The sequence below is a fragment of the Manis javanica genome, chromosome 14, assembly GCF_040802235.1.
Source record: "Manis javanica isolate MJ-LG chromosome 14, MJ_LKY, whole genome shotgun sequence".
Classification (NCBI taxonomy): Eukaryota; Metazoa; Chordata; class Mammalia; order Pholidota; family Manidae; genus Manis; species Manis javanica.
The window spans coordinates 88,705,404-88,720,969 of record NC_133169.1 but is presented as its reverse complement, the minus strand read 5'-3'; the positions used below and the strand labels follow the sequence as shown (position 1 = coordinate 88,720,969).

The 15,566-nt window shown below is 49.5% G+C and overlaps 1 long non-coding RNA gene across 3 annotated transcripts in view; it reads right to left on the bottom strand.

Moving 5' to 3' along the window:
• LOC108391032 (uncharacterized) overlaps positions 1-15,566 on the bottom strand; it is a 332,816-nt gene that overhangs the window by 298,748 nt on the left and 18,502 nt on the right. For all 3 annotated transcript variants that reach the window (XR_012125171.1, XR_012125170.1, XR_012125169.1), the window contains exon 4: positions 5,494-5,647. This is a non-coding gene — a long non-coding RNA (uncharacterized lncRNA). The remainder of the gene's footprint in view (positions 1-5,493; positions 5,648-15,566) is intronic.

Genomic DNA, 15,566 nt, shown 5'->3' with positions numbered 1-15,566 from the left:
TCTCTATTACATGCAAAAAGATTTTCAATAGCAGCTGGTGTTTTCCTGGGTGGAGATCAGAGCCAGCGTTTGTATATAAATATTATCCCAGGGCTGGAGGGAGAACAGGGCTAGAAGCAGAGGCTGCCACCTCCCAGTTGTCTTGTTAATGGGGTGGGGGTGCAGGAGGGAGCACCCTCATCGTTTCCCTGAGCTCCCAGGAGAAAGGGGAAGCACCCCAGGCCCACCCCATCAGGGCAGCTGGTAATGAAACATGGGCGGAAGCTGGTGCAGAGCTTGGCTGCAAATCCATGCCAGGCAGAGAAGTAAGGCAAAGAGGCGCACTCCATCCGCGGGGCCCACACTACAACTCTGTTGCCTGCCCTGCATGCCTGGCCGAGTGACCACCTGCAGCCACCTGCCTCCTCAGGCCACAGCTCCTGCCACATAAAGACAAGATGTCCCCTCTGGTCTCATCTCCAAGTTTGTGCGGCACACAGTGACTTCTACCTTTGTTCAAGGACCTCTCAGAACCAAGGAGAGCCATGAAGGGGCTGGAGGGCTCTGGCCGCAGAGGGGCCTCCTGGAGCCCTTAGGCAGGAATGTCAATAATTCCGAAGGCTATCCCTGCTAAATTCTGCAAGCCCCAAAGCCATTCATCTTCCAAACTTGTTTTTCAGGCTATTTTATGGCTCAAAACCATTCACCTTTGTTCTTCCAATGATCTCCTTGCGGCCCACCATTCCCAGGAACCCAGGTCAGGTCAGGAGGGGGAGAAGGCAGACAAGTCTCTGGAACAGAGGATTCCATGGATCAGAGTGAATTCCAGGGATGAGACCCGGGGACCCTGGCTCAAGTCCAGACCGGGAGGAAATAACTCAGATGATCATCTCAGGCCCTTGGAAGGGAGTTAAGCCTCCCTTTCCTCCTCAGCTCACATGGGGAGGGCCACACAAAGGAAAGAAGGTCCAGAGACGCAGGGTCTCCCTAGGGTATAACTAGAAGCAGCAGGTAGGACAGGAAAGAGACTTAAGCTCACTGTACCTCAGTTTCCTTTTCTCTGAGAGCCTGGGACCAGACACCCAACCCCCTGTATTACATTAAATTCCCACAGCAGACATTTGCAGAGTGTGGGCCCTGTGTTCCACACACCACGGACACGGCAGTGAACAGTGCCACGGAGCTGAAGCCCCAGGGCCCTTGCTTGCGGGCAGCCTCTTCCAAGGCCCGGGAAGGGTCTGGAAAGACCCCCTGGGTTACTCACGGCCAGGGTTTCTCTGAGCTTTGCCAAGGTCAAGTCCTTACCACGGTGAGAAGGCGCACTCTCTCTCCCACTCCAGCTGCCCGTCGGCCACGCCTGCCCTCCCACAGTGTGACGTGGCCTCAGCCCCATGCAGACCTCAAGGCAGACCCACACAGGAGTCCAGGTGGTGGGACACTGAGCTGGGGTCTCGCGGGATACATTCAAGTGGTGCATAGTCACCTCCATGCACGTCGGCTTGCTGCCAGCCTTCCAGGGTGGGCATAGCTCCCACGCCTGTACCCAAGTGTCCCCCACCCAATTTTTGACGCCACAACAGCAGGTGAATCAGTCCATGAACATGTCCTACAGCGCCCAACACTGAAGTGTGTGGTAGCAAAGAAAAAGCTTTAAAATGTGCACAGTCACCCCACTTCCCATGTCTTGTGTCTTTGGCTGAAGATGGTGTTGAAGGTGATGACTTCTGCCATTTTGGGCAGCTACTCAGTTTTCCTGGGTCTCTCCCATGTATATGGGAGATACATAGGATATTAAGCTTTTTTCTTAATTAATAAGCTGATTTCCTCCTGTTAAATTTAAAAAAATGTTAACAGAGGGATAAGGGTGGGGAAAAAGAAAAGGGGCATTACGATTAGCATTATAGTGTAGGGGGGGCACGGGGAGAGCTGTGCAACACAGAGAAGACAAGTAGTGATTCTACAGCATCTTACTACACTGATGGACAGTGACTGTGATGGGGTATGTGGGGGGGACTTGGTGAAGGAGGGAGTCTAGTAAACATAGTGTTCTTCATGTAATTGTATGTTAATGATACAAAAAAAAATGTTAACAAATTAAAATTTTAAAATGTAGGGCATGAGATGCAGCCTGTGAGAAATGCTTCCACTTATTAGACCTGTAAAATTGTAAGTGAAAGTTTCAGTTTCCTAGTCAGAAGGGAAGGGCTCTTCTGTCAGAAATACACTGGATGCATGCAATTATAATGTGCCACAGTTTCTCTTTTCATTTTTGATGGAATCATACAAAATAGACTTTAACCAAACTTTCCCTATTTCTGGGATATGAACATGTAGTTAGACTACAAATAGTATGTGTGTCTATGTGAATTGGCTCATTTTCCACATCTAAAATGTCACTAACAAAAAACAAATTCTGATCAACCATGCTAGAGAAAAGGCTGAATTATCTTTTATGCTCTTACAGAAAATTAACTTCAAAAATCATTATCATATGAAGAAGTGATCCCAGAGTATGAAGCCAGAAAATATAAGAATTAAAAGGCATGATAGAGGTGTGTCAGGCAGTTAATAAAAATGTTCTGTCATTCTTCTGGAATTTTTAGTGTTTGAGGAATTTGTTGGCTTTTAAAATACGTAAGTTGTGTGAGCTCTTTTCTCACGCCAAATAAATGTTCACTTAAAATTCTCAATATTGGATTCATAATTTTGCATTATTTCTTTTAAAGACAGCTCTCAAATTGCACAAGCTTCGGAACCCCATAAAAGCCTGATCCCCCCCTACAGCCACCATCTCCTAAGCAATTATGATGTGCCAGGAGCTCTGATAAATCCCTTTACGTGCATTACCTAATTCAATCCTCAGTCAACCCACTGAGGTAAACTAAGGTTTACAGCATTTATTCTACACAATACAGCGCATTCTGCAGAGTTGCAGCAAGGAGTCAAAAACACATAAAACCGGGAGCAGGGCCCACACCCAGAAAAGGAACTGTTATTACAACTCGCTGGGATGCCTCCCAGAGCCCAGGTCTCCTCATAATTAAAGTTGAATGGTAAAAAGAGATTTAAGTATTTTGTACATTAACAGATGACATCAGTAAAGCTACACAGAAGGCTGGTAACCGTGGCTGCCTCTGTAGACGGAACCTGGGGCTGGGAGAACCCCACCCCTTGTACCTTCACATTTTTAAACGAGTTGGTGCATGAAGAGTTCTTGTCCCTGTGCCTGGCACGTGTTAAGTGGTCATAAATGTTAGCCTTGCTATTATTTATTGTTATGGTCAGTTACTTTTAAAAATTACTTAAATAATTTTTAATAAAATAGGTGGGCCCTGATGTCAAAAGTCCCTACCAGCTGGATCTTGTATTTGTTTTAAATAACTGCTCCTAGCATTTACCTAGTGCCAGGGGCTGTAAATGCACTATTATGTTGAGTAGTCTCTGAATCCCTATGAGGTAAGTACTATTCTCATCTCCTCTTTGCAAATATGGAAATGGAGGCACAGAGAGGTTAAACAACATACCCGAGGTCACACAGTCAATGTGGCAGGGGCTAGGATGAACACCCAGACTGGTGACTCTAAAGGCCAGACACAGAACTGTCTCACTGGACCCTCCTCGTATGCCACGTGGGTGCCCCAGCATTTTTTTACCCTTGACGTGTATGCATCTCCAATGCGCTTCAGGTGTAGCAGGACGGTCACCCAGAGGGACCACAGGGAAATGCTGTCATTGCAGATGTGAAGGCAGCAGGAGAGCCACACGGGGCTTATTAACCAGCTAGAAATTAAGAGGGAAGGGAGGCAAGGAGGGAAAAGGAAGGAAAGAGGGGAGTGAGCATGTACTCTGTGTCAGACAATGGACTCAGCCATTTCCCACCTCTGAGGGCGCGTGTTAACCTGATGCCTCCTTCTTAGCTGGGCAGACTGGCTGGAAGAGTTCACGGGGCCCCTGGGTGGTGGGGCCTGGGGCTCTGCTCTCTAAGAGCAAAGGGCATCGCCCAGCCTGCCCCCCTTCTCTGCGCCCCCAAGACTTCCCTTGGCTCGTGCGGCCTAAAGTAAGTATTTCTATACAGCACAGCTCAACTCAGCAGGCCTTGGCGGCCTCTATCCTGCTGGGTCTACCGCCAAAGCAGAGACCCTTCCCCCCAGGAAGTGAGAGTGGAAAAGCCCGTAAGATCTGCTGCTCATAAGGCCATGGATCCAGGAGCCTAGAGGCATCTTTCAGGGACAAATCTGCTTTGAAATCTCTGCTTGGTTCAGGAGCACCTTGGCCTCTACGTGACCTCTAAGAGGAACCCTGACCTTCACCTGCCTTGCATGTAGGAATGAGGTGACCCACATAGTGTTTTGGACTGCTGAGGGCTTCTGGCAGCAGCCACCTAATAAAGGTCTTGTCATATCGTAGCTGTGTGACCTTGAGCAAGTCACTTGACCTCTGTGGTTTTAACTTATCTGTAAAATGAAGATTACAAATCAATAAATATCTTTATTCAATAGAGGATGATCCTCCCACCCACCCTAGATTCCTGGTGCCTTTAAGAAAGGGAATAGTCCTATTTATCTTGGCATTTCCTTCAAGGTGCCTTCACGACAGGGTGCCTGACTCCAGAAAAGGGGCTCAGCACAGATTTGCTAATTTAAGGCAGACTTGGGTAGTGCAAAAGAGTATGTGTCATGGGCCATCCAGACCTGGATTCAAATCCTGCCTCTGCCACTGAACCTCTCACCAGGCACCCTTTCGCAGCTTGGTCCTAACTGTACCTCCACAGCTCCCAGGTTGCAAAACTCTAGAGGGAGCCATTCTCACCATGGGTTCATGGAACAAGACATAGGAGGCCTATTTCAAAGGGAGGATGTAAGGGTTCTAGGCCATGGTGGGTATGAAGTGGGCTAGCACAGGCTGCACAGCGTGCGTGCAGACAGACACAGTCTAGAAAACACATAGAGTAAAAGAAGATGCTAACCGAATGTCATGGCAGTCTAGGTTCACAACACACTATTTGAAAGCTTAAAGAATGTTGCTAATATGCAAAGACCATACCACAAATTTGTATTTTCAGGGACTTACTTCTTTCCTGGTTGTTCCAGGAAAGATTTTATAAGCCTTGTGGCTTTTTTTTTTCCATTGCGAATGTGGAAATGGTTCCATTAGCAAAGATATATGAATTTTTAACAACTCCCCCCAAAATGGTCTATTCATATAAATGAAGCTTCATCTTCATTTTATATTGATAAGCTGCAGAGCTGACATAAACAGTGTTTTTTTTTTCTTTTAAAACTGTTTTGTCATTCTAAGAACTCGATGCTGTTTGCAAAATGCCCCTTTAAAGGCCTCAGGTCTTTCTACTGTGATAGAAAACGTGTACAGTGGACAACACTGCTTGGACTGAGATGTTTCTAGCAGCACTGCTCTTCTGTGGCAGGGATTAAGTGGCCTCTTCGAATCACGAAGATTTAAAGGAGGAACTTCTGCCACCATCTCCATCTCGGGCCAACAAGACCAAAAACTCACCTTCTGCCTCGTAAGTTTTTAGGATCCACGTTCTGGTTTTCTCTGCCACCTATCCTGCCCTCCTTTAGAAGTGGTTTGCGTGCGTGCGGCTAGTCCTGCTGGACCATCCGTATCCAGCCTGTGTTGGCACACACGGGTTTCCTTGGGAGCATCCCTGTGTATCAGAAAGAAATGCGGTCTGGATGAGATGAAGCAGGAAAGAAACTTTGGGTTGGTGGAGGAGGAAGCTAGCAGGAGTCAGAATACTAACACTGTTCATCTTGTCCCTTGAAACTGACTTCTGGACCCCTGTAAGTCTGGGGAGAGGAAATCCCGGGGCAAAATACCTCTAAAAACTGGCATCAGTCAAAGGGAGAAATAAAGTTTAAAACCCATTTATTGCTTACAAACTGCAGGGCCGTTTCTTTCTCCTCTGCTCTGGAAGCAAGCAAGCCAGCAAGCAAGCCAGCCCCTCCCCTTAGCCTCTCAGGTTCAGACACGCCCTCGGTTGCCCAGGTAATTACCCACTGAGGTGAGATGAACTTCTCTCCACCCCTGAGGATACGCAAATGTACCAAAGCCAGGAGAGATACTCTGGAAAGGTTATGATTTTACCCACACCCCTGAGACTCAGATTCCCTACCTGTGAAATGGGGCTGAAACCTCTTCTCCCGTCCACCTACCTCAGGAGGATGATGGATCCTTCCCTCCCACCCTCCTGAGTGCAGAGAGTGGCTGCCACCCGAACCACACCCCACAAATAATGATGATCCCACAGCACAGCGGTTATGAACTCAAGTGCCCAACAGGGACACAAATGAGGGGCCGTCGTGGGTCTGCGTGGCTCTCTCAGCTGCAGAGTCTTTCAGCAGCCCAAACGTCACCCTTCCAGCCTGGGCCTCTGTCCTACCACCACTGCTCAGCAGCCAGTCTTAGCCAATGACTTGCCCACAAGGGCCCCAGAGATGAAAATGGTTACACAGTGATGGTTCAGGGACTCTTATGTTCCCATTTTGAACAATAATTAGGAAGACTCTAGAGGAACACAGGGGAAACGTCTATAATACAATGCTGGGTGAAAAACATGGTCACAACAACCGCATCTATCATTACATCTGCAGACTTTGGATGGAATCAGACCTAGGTTTGAATCCCAATTCTGCCAGCTGTGACCACGTGACCTCTCAGAGTCTCAATATCTTCTTTAAAGTAATGGGGATAATAAGACCTTCCTTCTGGATTCACTGCAAGAATTTGGTGAAAAATGTGTAAAAGCCCCTGGGGAGAAAGTTCACACTATGTGCATATGTGAGTATGTGCAAGGATAAAGATGAGAATGGATTCCAGGCAGCAGGGCGGGGTCCTTTTAGAGATAAGAAGACACAGGTGTTTGTTTGACTTAAGATTGTTGCAGTGACTTAAATGAGGACTTCAGACTAGAATAATCCAATTAAATAGGATTCCTCTGGTCAACAACCCTGCCCTTCTCACTCATGCTGGGAGGTGCTGTTCCAATGAGGTCCGGTCTTGGGACAATTACATAAAAAAAAAAAAGACACAGAGCTTCTGTAGCTCCCCCACCCCCAGCCCCTGCAACTCTTCAGTCCTGTCTGTGATGTGTTCCTTAGTGACATTCCTGCACCCAACAGGGCAGAAAGTGACGAGGAAGGAAGGCTGCAGGATGAGAGGCAGATTCATAACTGGAGCCCGCAGTAATCAGCATTTTGGATGAATGCTTAGAGGTGCTCTCAGAGCTTTTTTGCCTTGGTCCCAGAACCCTTACACACCCTTTAGCAAACCACGAGGCTTTCCGTGGGGTGTCGGCCACCCTTGAAAGTGCATCTAGCCTGTGGGTTCCCACTGCCTGGGTTTAGAATCTCCAGCATCTGCAGCAGGTGGGGTGTGTTCAATCGGAGGCAGATGCCTCGGGCGGCACTTGATTTGTTCCTAGACAGTTAACAATGGAAACAGGCTCAATTATTTTCATTATATGGAGTCAAGAGGGACAAGATGAGTCATGGGTCTAAGCCAGAGAAGCATGGGTGATGGTGAGAGGGAAAGAAGACACAGAGGACACCGGGTGTGCCCTCCGAGCCACGATGCCAGGGAGGGTTAGCAAGGATAGGAAGACACCAGATGACTGTTCCTGTTCTGCCGGTCCCGGTGTGTCCTATGTTACCAACTCCAAATCCCTCGGGCGGAAAGAGCTTCATCACGACCACACGTCCAACGTCGGGAGGGACGGCAGCAAGCTGGGGGCTCCTGCAGCCCCTCTCCCTTACCCAGCTGCCCCCTTCTCCTGTCCAATCATGACAGCTCACATCACTGAGAGCGTGCCACCACCAGGCACTGTGCTAAACACTTGACACACACCGTCTTATTTCACTTTCCCAGCACCCTGTGAGTTTGGGCTGTTTCTGCTCCGTCTTACAAACGAGGCAACCAGCTCAGAAAGGGTTATGTGACTCGCCCACGCTGGAAGGTGGCAGATCTGTCTGACCCCGGAGCCCAAACTCTCAATCACTACAAGCTTCCCTCTTTTCTTTACCTTTCTTTCTCCTATTTATACCAAATGCTCTCTGATACCATCTCCCTCGCCCCCAAATCATATCCTGTGTCTTCTGGGGGTTTGGGGCTACACAGGAGGCTGACCCCAGAAAAATAAGGCTCCTCAGGTGGAGGAGCTATGTTTCTGAGATTTCTCGAGGACAGGAAACTTCCCAGGCTGCCTGCAATAAATCCAAGCCTTCCTTTGTGGTTTCACCCCGGGAGCGGCACCCCGGGACGACTGGGAGGTCCTCCGGAGACTGGAGGTGACCTTGTCCGGGCATTCATGCCCCGGGCCTGTTTCCCATTTGTCAAATGGGCAGCCTGGCCTCCCTGCTGAGCTTGCTGCGGAGTATCTGGCGAACATAAGCATGTCAAACATGATTTTTTAAAGAGAATGCCAAACATTGACAGTCATCCAACTCAAGCCAAGCCCCACACACCAAATCTAAATCTGCTCCAATCTTAATTCTGGCTGCAAGGTTCACCTGCACTCCAGCCTTCTCGGCATATGGGGAAACTGCAATTATCAGAAAAAGGAAGGTGACCTGGATAATAACCCCTTTTCTCCCAACTGTAATCAGTCACTCCTCCTTCAGCTCCTCATCACCTTATGCTATGCAAGCACATACTACTAACTGCTAGCAACCACGGGCCCTAATCAGCTCTGGGTTTTTTATATTTTTTCCTCATTTAATCCCTTTAGGAGTGTCTGTGACTAGCCTCACTTTACAGATGAGAAAAATAAGGTTTCAACCGGTCGATCACAGAGACTTAAAGGTCACACCACTAGTAGGTGTCAAAGCCCAGATTGCAAATCACATCTGTCAGTCTTCCCCACACTACACAGCCTTCACTTTCTTTGTTTTAAAATGACCAGCCCAACACTCTCTGGCCACCTTCTCCACTTAGTTTTTCTCAGATTTCTTATGCTTTTTAGTTATGAATTGACTGCTGTGCCCCTCTGCCACCCTGACAAATGGTAAAGCCATTTGGACAGGGATGTTTTGGGTCATTTGCCAAGGGAGGGCCCCTCCATGCCTAGAACAATGCCTGACACATAACAGGTACTCAATAAACATTTATTGAACAAATAAATTTGCCCCCAAATTCTCATCAGCTATTTTCAACTGTCCCTTCTACTAGATTATAAATTTTGATGGCATTTTCTTCATCCCAGTGTCCCCTACTCCTCACCCATCTTCAGAGTGGAGAATGATACCTTGGACATAGTAAAATATTCAATAAAAGTGGGGGGACAGGATTTAACTCTTTCTATTTGGCTTTGGAAAATGTATTGGGGGTGGTCTGCTGTGTGGGGAATTCACTCAGTCTGCGTCCCACGACAAGGAAGGCAGTGAGCGGAAAACCAAGTAGGTTTGGAAAATAGGCGGCACTTCCTCTCCGTGGCCGTGGATTCAGGCTCTCAGTCCTGCTCCATGACACCAAAGGACGGGCAGGCTCCACAGCCTGATGCAAAGGTACCATCCTTGGCTTTTTTTTTTTGCCTTGTCTCTGACTTATCTGCCTCAAGTTGTGGGACAGGGCTCAGTATGCGGCTTCACAAACTCTTGGCTGAGCAGCAGGCTAGGCGGGTGTTGGAAATGATAGGGGGAAAAAAGGATCTAATTAAGCAGAGTAGGTGACAGTGTCAGGAAGAAAAAGCAAGCAAGTGGCAATTTGGATATCTGCCTGCAAATAAAGGAGATGACTGTGTTTGCCCTATAAATCTCAGTTCACTAATCCAAGTGTTTTAATTATCACTATATAATACAACATGCTGTGTGGGGCCCGTCATGGGGAAATTAAAACGAAGGAAGTGGGTGGAGGGATTCGGGCTACCCCGTTCTCCCATTTCTCTTGTTTACACTAATCTGAAGGTGTTTTTCCCCCTTCTACCATAAACACAACATGGGGTTGTCCAGTACCAAACATATTACCTTCTTCCACGCACAAAAAGGAACTTCAGGTTCTGAGGTCTTTCCCAAACATCATGCAACTTGGGGGCCAGGAGTCACCCTGGCCACTGCTGGCACTTAATCCCCAAGAAATCAAACGAACAGGGTCGTGAAGTAAACACCAGCTCCAAAGTGAATCCCCAAGGGAAGCAGTGTGAGGGTGAAGCCCAGCGTTTGAATTGTACTTCTACCACCGACCAGCTGCACAGCCCGGGCCAAACCACTTAACCTCTTGGAGCCTCAGCTTCTTCAAATAAAATAGTGACAAGATTAAATAAATAACATAAAGCACTTAGCACAAATCCTGACACACCGTAAGTGCTGTGTGACACACTCCCATCTCCCGGCCTTTATCTTGGCCGTTCCGACTGCTTGGCAAAAGCAAACTTCCTTTCCTCCTCAAATGCCATCTTATGGGTGAGCCTTCCCGTCCCCCTCTAAATGACATACTAGCCCCTCCTCTCAAACTACACACCGCACCCCCCCCCCAGTTCTTAATTTTTGTCCACAGCACAAAGTACTACCTGACATTTTACATATATGTATTTGCATTGTTTTGTCTCCTTTTTGCTACCCTGCTAGAAGGCAGGGCTTTTGTTTTGTTGACTGCTGTTATTTCCAGCACCTGCAGCAGAACTGCCTGTCATACACTGAATAGTTAATATATACTAACTGAATGAATCAACAGAAGCTATCCCTTGGATGGCGGTGACTGGAAAGGGCCACGAGACACCGCATAAGCCAAAGTTCACGGGCTAGGAAACTGAGGCGGACAGACGTCAGATGACTTGCCCTCTGGTTCCTGCTTTGGAGGCCCTGACTCCTACTGTATTGCTTCTGGCCCGAGCCAGCCTGCTCAGACCAACAACTCAGCACGTTGGTACCCTGCTGCTCAGCTGGGGAAAGAAACAATTAAGCAGATGGCTCTCCCTCCCAAGGGCTCAGGACCGGGATGCCCCAGTGACTGACAATCTGTAAAAGCAAAAAAAGGACAGGTGGAGATACCACGGCCACTCTGGAAATCCATCAACAAATGTGCTCAGAGTTGAGGAACGGCAGACGCTGCAGCACAAAGGAGCCAGAGGCCACTGCATTTCTCTCTAGAAATCCACCAGTATCAAGGACCCTCTCAGCTTTCTGCACTGACACCAAAGGCAAGCACGGCTGTCCCGATTTTGGGGTGCCTGGACAAATTCCTCTTGCACAGACACAGGGGACCTTCTGGGGTTGTCCAGTATCAAACATACTACCTTCTTTGCATTACAGATGCAAACCCCAGCTTCTCCATTCCCAGGTGCACAATTCCTCTGGGTACCAACTCTCATCTCTTAGGATCCTTAAGATTAGATGAGAAAGCACATACACAGCACCTGGCACAGCGCACGGCGCATAGCAGGCACGCAGTAACATTACCTGTTCTGTATGACGTGACGCTATCCAGAGTCAAGCCCTCCCTCCGCACCTCCCCGATCCGCCTCACTACCTCTTGGAGCTTAGACTTAAGGGTCTTGCAAAGAAGGGGATAGTCAACCTTAGGAATCCAGCCCCAGATAACTTTTGTAAAGGAGCCCATTTTCCCAATCAAGGAGAGTGGAAAGAATTCAGATTCCACATCAGGTCCCCCGCTTCCTCCAATCCACTAAAGACCTCTTATGGCCCCAAAGGGAAGATTCCAGCCCCAGAGCGTCAGCCATTCAGCTTTTCTTTTCCCAGAAAGTAGGATCTGGCTCAGAGCTTCCTGGAGGTTGAAGTGACAAAAGACCCAACGTGAATACCCTGTACACCCTTCACTCCCCATCCCCTTAACCACATAATCAGACTTGAAGCCCTAAAGAGTTATCAGAACGTGGCGAGTAAATGAGTCCTGTTGCTTTCCACTTACACGGGGTGAGCTGACTCAGTTCCTTAACCTCTCTGAACCTCACTCACTCAGTTTCCTCATCTGTGTAAAGGGAACATCGATACCCACCTCACGGGGCTACTGTAAGAACTCAATGAGAATGCACAGGGCCCGGGACATTAGCTGCTGTTTTGAATATTCAAGCCAAGAAGCCCAGCGCAGCCAACGCCAAAATCAGAAGCATTTTTGCCCCAAAAGAACACTCCGTACAGCAAAGGGCAGCTCTTCTGTGGAACACAGACCAGACTCTACCACCCTGCCATGGGCCGCAGGTTGGGAGCAAACATTAACTCCGCCAGAGGTTTCCACAAATCATATAATGCAATGTGGGGAGAGGTCCGCAAAGTAAGGGTGCAGAACGTACTACAGGTGGAACTGAGACCCAAGCAACGCCTGAAAGAGGGCCGCCTGCTGTGGGGGTGCTTCCATGAAATCACCTGGTCTGTAGTAACCGCTGCTTTGGACTTCCCAGTGTAAACTGCCATCTTTGGTGACCTCGGATTTCTAGATGTTCCCGCTGCAGCGTGGCCCACTGGTGACAAACCGGAGCTCTGGGGGGCACCAGACCTACACTGTGTTCCAGGAGACGCAGGGGGTTCAGAAGCTGGTGATTTCCGGCTGCTCCTGTACCTTCCTTGGGTCTCAGTCTCCCTGCCACGCCACCCCGGCACCGGGGCTAACAATGCCTCTGCGGACTGTGGGGCTAAGCGGGGTGCGCGCGCTAAGGCGCTCCCAGGGGAGGCCGGGGACGGCGCCCAGGCCCCTGTCGCTCAAGGAGGAAAAGGCCGGCGAGACATGGGCACTGCGCGCGTCCGCACAAGCCAAGGCGCTTTCTCTGCAGCAGCTGCTGAAAAAATAATCAGAAGCAAGCAAGTGGAACGCGGGCGGGGGCGTGGGCTCCTCCTCTCGCAGGCGCCCCCGAGGCCGGTCGGGCCGGAGGCCGGGGAGGCCGGGAGGCCAGGGAGCGGGCGCCCCGCGGGAGCGCCGAGGCCCCGCTGCGCCCGGCCGGGCGGGGGCGGCGGAGGAGGAAGCGGGGGCGGCCGGAGCGCGGTGGGGATGTTTAAAGGAAATTTACAATCATTTCCTCTCTGTGGTTTGGTGACAAATCAACAACATCCTGTTCTTTTGTGAGGCTCCGGGCGCCTGCGAGGCGGTGGCAGCGCTCCGGCTCTTAAAGGGACACACACCGGCCCCCCGGCCCCCCCGAGGAGCCACCTCCGGGGGCGCGCGGCCGGAATGCGGGGGCTGCGGCCCGAGCCGTCCCCGGGCGTGACCCGGACCGCGCACCCGCCCCCGCGGCGTCCCCCGGGACGGGAGGCGACGGCGCCGGCGCACCCCTCTGATGGATGTCGCAGCCCGGGACCATCTCCCGCCGAGGGGGCAGGAGGGGGCGGAGGGGCGCCCGGCCGACGGTTCCCCTCCCTTCCCCAGCCCCCGACCAGGGCCCGCCTGGCTTCGGACCTCCGGGTAGTTTTAATTCCACCTCCCCCAAAGCCCCTGCCTCGAATTTTCCAGCCCCAAAACTAGGGATTTATGGTTAAAATGTCGACGTACGCACACGAGGTTTATAAAACGCCAAAGCAGAGAGAGGCTTCCCGAGCTGTAGGAATAATGAGAATCAGATGGCTAGAACTAGAAAAATACAAAATACTCAACTGCCCTCCTGGGATTTCGTTCATTCAGTTATTTAATGACTATTTTTTACTAAGCGCTGGTCACCATTCTAAGGCCCGGTACTGCAGAAACTGTACAGACGCGGTCCCTGCTCCCAGGGGGCTTTGATTCCCAGAATGAATGAGTGAATAGAATTATTTCATAGCTTCAAGTGCTGTAATCAAAGATGATCATATTCTAGAACAGTGGCGTGCTATAGGGAAACTTCTGAGGTCACCATCTGACGTGTGGCCTGAAGGGTAAAAGGTGCCAGTTCTGGGAAGAACTGGTTGAGGGGTTAACAGGAAAGAGACTGGAGGTGGGGGCAGCTCCTCTGCTCATCCCCAAGACCACCTAAAGGACACCCCAAGGGATAGATTTCCCTTATAAGGACAAGCCTTGGAGGTTGGCATCCAGGAAAAGGAGACCTGGATTTTTCTGGTCTGGTTACATAACCCAGACAAGCCCCTTACCCACTACAGGCCTCACAGTTTCTTAACACTTACCTAAATTCAGTAGTTCCTAACCCTGGATGCAAATTTGAGTTCCCCAGGGAGTTTTTCCAAAACACAGACCCCAGATCCCACCTCAGACCTAAAGAATAAGAACCTCTGGTAATGGAGCCCGGGCACTGGCATGTTTTTAAGGCTCAGGGAGATGAGTTCAGATTGCAGCCAGGGTTAAGGATCACTGATCGCTAAACTCTGGCTTTAAAGTGCAGTGAGAACTATTTGGATTCAAGGTATAAGTATTCACATCATTGAGCGCTCAGCAACTCCAAATATGTAATACTCCAAATATGCTATGTATATATTTTATTTTTTAAGTTATAAAGAAAAACCCTACCAAATTAGACACGTACTATTATTATCCCCCATTTTACAGATGTGGAAACTGAGGTGCAAAGAGAATGCAAAATTTGGTCAGGAGCACACGGCTAATAAGTGGTCTTGCCTGAATCCCCTAAGCTGGTGTGCCTTTCCAGTGACAAGGTGTAAATTTCTCCTAATGGAGTTGTTACTCACACAGAGTAGCTACCAAGAGAACAACACCAGGGGCTTCAAGCCTGGGCAGTTTGTACATCTTGGACAGAGGCAGGGGACTGGCCCGGATGACCTCTGGTCATTCTGACAGCTCCACAGTGTGCATGCCCACAGCATAGGTCCCACACGATAGAGTGTAACCCTAAGAAAACAGCCTTTTATGTTTCTCTTCATTGATCTTCTTGGTCGTTTTCAAGAATGATTCCCATAAAACATGTAGTTTACCCTTAGCCAGACAGAGGAACCATTTGGCGGGGCAAGGAGAGACAAGAACTTCCTGTGTACCCCAGGACGGCCAGGATAGCGTGCACTCACCCACCCCCACACTCCCCCATATGGGGCCCGCCACCGCCCTTTTCACCTTTTGACCACCTTCCCATTTGTGCAGTTCCCTGCGGCAGGGCCCAGAGGAGGCTCGGTGAGCGGGAGCTGAGACAGGCTCCCGGTGGCAGGCAAGGGTCTGTGGGAGCAGAGATCAGAAGGAAAGGTGGTCCATTCTTTCAGTGGAATACTGTACTGCTGTTAAAAAGAGAGCTGTCCGGATAGACTAGAAAGATGCCTACGATGCATAAGCTAAAGAAGAAGATCTTCTCACTGATATCAGTGTAATCTCCCCCCAACCCCCACTCCCCCCCACACACACACGAGACCAGCAGAACCATCTGCAAGGACAGATTCCAAACTGTTACTAGTGATGACTGGGCAGATGTGCGGAGGGTGGGGGACACACAGTAGGGGGGAGTGTGGTATACTAATAGTGTACTTTTACTTGCTCTGTATTAATCACCATATTATTTAAATTGCTGACACAACAATCATGTATTTTTTTTTTAAATATAGGCATTTCTATTTATAAATAATAAAAACAAATGTTAGAAGGGGGATCATGAAAACCCACCCTGAGCCCTGGGAATTCTGTCCAAGGTAGACCCCTGGCAATTGCCTCTTTGCAAATTTTTCCAGCTGGTGCTGATGGCCCCACTGCCCTCCCAC